Source organism: Carassius gibelio, chromosome B22, assembly GCF_023724105.1.
Source record: "Carassius gibelio isolate Cgi1373 ecotype wild population from Czech Republic chromosome B22, carGib1.2-hapl.c, whole genome shotgun sequence".
NCBI classification, from domain to species: Eukaryota; Metazoa; Chordata; class Actinopteri; order Cypriniformes; family Cyprinidae; genus Carassius; species Carassius gibelio.
In genome coordinates, this window is record NC_068417.1 from 46445794 (window position 1) to 46450793 (window position 5000).

At 39.5% G+C, this 5000-nt stretch overlaps 7 non-coding genes across 7 annotated transcripts; all 7 read right to left on the minus strand.

Moving 5' to 3' along the window:
• Window positions 1–487: 487 nt before the first annotated feature.
• LOC127997641 (5S ribosomal RNA) lies at window positions 488–606 on the minus strand. The gene has a single exon (XR_008170504.1). It is a non-coding gene; the product is annotated as a 5S ribosomal RNA (ribosomal RNA).
• Window positions 607–1117: 511 nt separating this feature from the next.
• LOC128007721 (5S ribosomal RNA) lies at window positions 1118–1236 on the minus strand. The gene has a single exon (XR_008179472.1). It is a non-coding gene; the product is annotated as a 5S ribosomal RNA (ribosomal RNA).
• Window positions 1237–1752: 516 nt separating this feature from the next.
• LOC128007722 (5S ribosomal RNA) lies at window positions 1753–1871 on the minus strand. Its single transcript, XR_008179473.1, has one exon. It is a non-coding gene; the product is annotated as a 5S ribosomal RNA (ribosomal RNA).
• A 512-nt stretch (window positions 1872–2383) lies between these two features.
• LOC128006188 (5S ribosomal RNA) lies at window positions 2384–2502 on the minus strand. The gene has a single exon (XR_008178818.1). It is a non-coding gene; the product is annotated as a 5S ribosomal RNA (ribosomal RNA).
• An 801-nt stretch (window positions 2503–3303) lies between these two features.
• On the minus strand, window positions 3304–3422 carry LOC128007723 (5S ribosomal RNA). Its single transcript, XR_008179474.1, has one exon. It is a non-coding gene; the product is annotated as a 5S ribosomal RNA (ribosomal RNA).
• Window positions 3423–3934: 512 nt separating this feature from the next.
• Window positions 3935–4053, minus strand: LOC128007725 (5S ribosomal RNA). The gene has a single exon (XR_008179476.1). It is a non-coding gene; the product is annotated as a 5S ribosomal RNA (ribosomal RNA).
• A 512-nt stretch (window positions 4054–4565) lies between these two features.
• On the minus strand, window positions 4566–4684 carry LOC127994985 (5S ribosomal RNA). The gene has a single exon (XR_008167950.1). It is a non-coding gene; the product is annotated as a 5S ribosomal RNA (ribosomal RNA).
• Between the last annotated feature and the right edge of the window lie 316 nt (window positions 4685–5000).

Here is a 5000-nt window from a genome sequence, read left to right on the forward strand (position 1 = left end):
AAGACCAGCCAATCTAATCGCCAGTACATTATATAAGTAGGAAAGAAAACCCAAAAGCTTAAAGCACCTGGTATTCCTAGGCAGTCTCTCATCAAAGTGCTAACCATACCTAAACCTGCTAAGATTCAGAGATCGGGCATTGACTCTTTTTTTTTTTGTTTTGTTTTTTTTTTAAATGAAAGATTATTATATAATTCGTGAAATTTTCCAAAGAGATTAAAGCACCTGGTATTCCCAGGCAGTCTCTCATCAAAGTGCTAACCAGACCTAAACCTGCTAAGATTCAGAGATCGGGCATTGACTCTATTTTTTGGCAAAATTATTATATACTAAGTGAAAAATGTCCAAAAAGCTTACAGCACCTGGTATTCCCAGGCAGTCTCCCATCCATGTACTAACCAGGCCCAAACCTGTTAATATTCAGAGATCGGGCATTGACTCTATTTTTTGGCAAAATTATTATATACTAAGTGAAAAATGTCCAAAAAGCTTACAGCACCTGGTATTCCCAGGCGGTCTCCCATCCAAGTACTAACCAGGCCCAAACCTGCTTAGCTTCCGAGATCAGACGAGATCGGGCATAGCCAGGTTGGTATGGCCGTACGCGAAGACAGCAGCAAAGAGAGGGCTATTTAAAGACCAGCCAATCTAATCGCCAGTACATTATATAAGTAGGAAAGAAAACCCAAAAGCTTAAAGCACCTGGTATTCCTAGGCAGTCTATCATCAAAGTGCTAACCATACCTAAACCTGCTAAGATTCAGAGATCGGGCATTGACTCTATTTTTTGGCAAAATTATTATATACTAAGTGAAAAATGTCCAAAAAGCTTACAGCACCTGGTATTCCCAGGCAGTCTCCCATCCATGTACTAACCAGGCCCAAACCTGTTAATATTCAGAGATCGGGCATTGACTCTATTTTTTTTTTTTTTTTTTTTTAATGAAAGATTATTATATAATTCGTGAAATTTTTCAAACAGATTAAAGCACCTGGTATTCCCAGGCAGTCTCCCATCCATGTACTAACCAGGCCCAAACCTGCTAATATTCAGAGATCGGGCATTGACTCTATTTTTTGGCAAAATTATTATATACTAAGTGAAAAATGTCCAAAAAGCTTACAGCACCTGGTATTCCCAGGCGGTCTCCCATCCAAGTACTAACCAGGCCCAAACCTGCTTAGCTTCCGAGATCAGACGAGATCGGGCATAGCCAGGTTGGTATGGCCGTAAGCAAAGACTGCTGCAAAGAGAGGGCTATTTAAAGACCAGCCAATCTAATCGCCAGTACATTATATAAGTAGGAAAGAAAACCCAAAAGCTTAAAGCACCTGGTATTCCTAGGCAGTCTCTCATCAAAGTGCTAACCATACCTAAACCTGCTAAGATTCAGAGATCGGGCATTGACTCTTTTTTTTTTTTTTTTTTTTTTTTTTTAAATGAAAGATTATTATATAATTCGTGAAATTTTCCAAAGAGATTAAAGCACCTGGTATTCCCAGGCAGTCTCTCATCAAAGTGCTAACCAGACCTAAACCTGCTAAGATTCAGAGATCGGGCATTGACTCTATTTTTTGGCAAAATTATTATATACTAAGTGAAAAATGTCCAAAAAGCTTACAGCACCTGGTATTCCCAGGCAGTCTCCCATCCATGTACTAACCAGGCCCAAACCTGTTAATATTCAGAGATCGGGCATTGACTCTATTTTTTGGCAAAATTATTATATACTAAGTGAAAAATGTCCAAAAAGCTTACAGCACCTGGTATTCCCAGGCGGTCTCCCATCCAAGTACTAACCAGGCCCAAACCTGCTTAGCTTCCGAGATCAGACGAGATCGGGCATAGCCAGGTTGGTATGGCCGTAAGCGAAGACAGCAGCAAAGAGAGGGCTATTTAAAGACCAGCCAATCTAATCGCCAGTACATTATATAAGTAAGAAAGAAAACCCAAAAGCTTAAAGCACCTGGTATTCCTAGGCAGTCTCTCATCAAAGTGCTAACCATACCTAAACCTGCTAAGATTCAGAGATCGGGCATTGACTCTATTTTTTGGCAAAATTATTATATACTAAGTGAAAAATGTCCAAAAAGCTTACAGCACCTGGTATTCCCAGGCAGTCTCCCATCCATGTACTAACCAGGCCCAAACTTGTTAATATTCAGAGATCGGGCATTGACTCTATTTTTTGGCAAAATTATTATATACTAAGTGAAAAATGTCCAAAAAGCTTACAGCACCTGGTATTCCCAGGCAGTCTCCCATCCATGTACTAACCAGGCCCAAACATGCTAATATTCAGAGATCGGGCATTGACTCTATTTTTTTTTTTTTTTTTTTTTTAATGAAAGATTATTATATAATTCGTGAAATTTTTCAAACAGATTAAAGCACCTGGTATTCCCAGGCAGTCTCCCATCCATGTACTAACCAGGCCCAAACCTGCTTAGCTTCCGAGATCAGACGAGATCGGGCATAGCCAGGTTGGTATGGCCGTAAGCGAAGACAGCAGCAAAGAGAGGGCTATTTAAAGACCAGCCAATCTAATCGCCAGTACATTATATAAGTAGGAAAGAAAACCCAAAAGCTTATAGCACCTGGTATTCCTAGGCAGTCTCTCATCAAAGTGCTAACCATACCTAAACCTGCTAAGATTCAGAGATCGGGCATTGACTCTTTTTATTTTATTTTTTTTTTTAAATGAAAGATTATTATATAATTCGTGAAATTTTCCAAAGAGATTAAAGCACCTGGTATTCCCAGGCAGTCTCTCATCAAAGTGCTAACCAGACCTAAACCTGCTAAGATTCAGAGATCGGGCATTGACTCTATTTTTTGGCAAAATTATTATATACTAAGTGAAAAATGTCCAAAAAGCTTACAGCACCTGGTATTCCCAGGCAGTCTCCCATCCATGTACTAACCAGGCCCAAACCTGTTAATATTCAGAGATCGGGCATTGACTCTATTTTTTGGCAAAATTATTATATACTAAGTGAAAAATGTCCAAAAAGCTTACAGCACCTGGTATTTCCAGGCAGTCTCCCATCCATGTACTAACCAGGCCCAAACCTGTTAATATTCAGAGATCGGGCATTGACTCTATTTTTTTTTTTTTTTTTTTTTAATGAAAGATTATTATATAATTCGTGAAATTTTTCAAACAGATTAAAGCACCTGGTATTCCCAGGCAGTCTCCCATCCATGTACTAACCAGGCCCAAACCTGCTAATATTCAGAGATCGGGCATTGACTCTATTTTTTGGCAAAATTATTATATACTAAGTGAAAAATGTCCAAAAAGCTTACAGCACCTGGTATTCCCAGGCGGTCTCCCATCCAAGTACTAACCAGGCCCAAACCTGCTTAGCTTCCGAGATCAGACGAGATCGGGCATAGCCAGGTTGGTATGGCCGTAAGCGAAGACAGCAGAAAAGAGAGGGCTATTTAAAGACCAGCCAATCTAATCGCCAGTACATTATATAAGTAGGAAAGAAAACCCAAAAGCTTAAAGCACCTGGTATTCCTAGGCAGTCTCTCATCAAAGTGCTAACCATACCTAAACCTGCTAAGATTCAGAGATCGGGCATTGACTCTTTTTTTTTTTTTTTTTTTTTTTAAATGAAAGATTATTATATAATTCGTGAAATTTTCCAAAGAGATTAAAGCACCTGGTATTCCCAGGCAGTCTCTCATCAAAGTGCTAACCAGACCTAAACCTGCTAATATTCAGAGATCGGGCATTGACTCTATTTTTTGGCAAAATTATTATATACTAAGTGAAAAATGTCCAAAAAGCTTACAGCACCTGGTATTCCCAGGCAGTCTCCCATCCATGTACTAACCAGGCCCAAACCTGTTAATATTCAGAGATCGGGCATTGACTCTATTTTTTGGCAAAATTATTATATACTAAGTGAAAAATGTCCAAAAAGCTTACAGCACCTGGTATTCCCAGGCGGTCTCCCATCCAAGTACTAACCAGGCCCAAACCTGCTTAGCTTCCGAGATCAGACGAGATCGGGCATAGCCAGGTTGGTATGGCCGTAAGCGAAGACAGCAGCAAAGAGAGGGCTATTTAAAGACCAGCCAATCTAATCGCCAGTACATTATATAAGTAGGAAAGAAAACCCAAAAGCTTAAAGCACCTGGTATTCCTAGGCAGTCTCTCATCAAAGTGCTAACCATACCTAAACCTGCTAAGATTCAGAGATCGGGCATTGACTCTATTTTTTGGCAAAATTATTATATACTAAGTGAAAAATGTCCAAAAAGCTTACAGCACCTGGTATTCCCAGGCAGTCTCCCATCCATGTACTAACCAGGCCCAAACCTGTTAATATTCAGAGATCGGGCATTGACTCTATTTTTTTTTTTTTTTTTTTTTTAATGAAAGATTATTATATAATTCGTGAAATTTTTCAAACAGATTAAAGCACCTGGTATTCCCAGGCAGTCTCCCATCCATGTACTAACCAGGCCCAAACCTGCTAATATTCAGAGATCGGGCATTGACTCTATTTTTTGGCAAAATTATTATATACTAAGTGAAAAATGTCCAAAAAGATTACAGCACCTGGTATTCCCAGGCGGTCTCCCATCCAAGTACTAACCAGGCCCAAACCTGCTTAGCTTCCGAGATCAGACGAGATCGGGCATAGCCAGGTTGGTATGGCCGTAAGCAAAGACTGCTGCAAAGAGAGGGCTATTTAAAGACCAGCCAATCTAATCGCCAGTACATTATATAAGTAGGAAAGAAAACCCAAAAGCTTAAAGCACCTGGTATTCCTAGGCAGTCTCTCATCAAAGTGCTAACCATACCTAAACCTGCTAAGATTCAGAGATCGGGCATTGACTCTTTTTTTTTTTTTTTTTTTTTTTTTTAAATGAAAGATTATTATATAATTCGTGAAATTTTCCAAAGAGATTAAAGCACCTGGTATTCCCAGGCAGTCTCTCATCAAAGTGCTAACCAGACCTAAACCTGCTAAGATTCAGA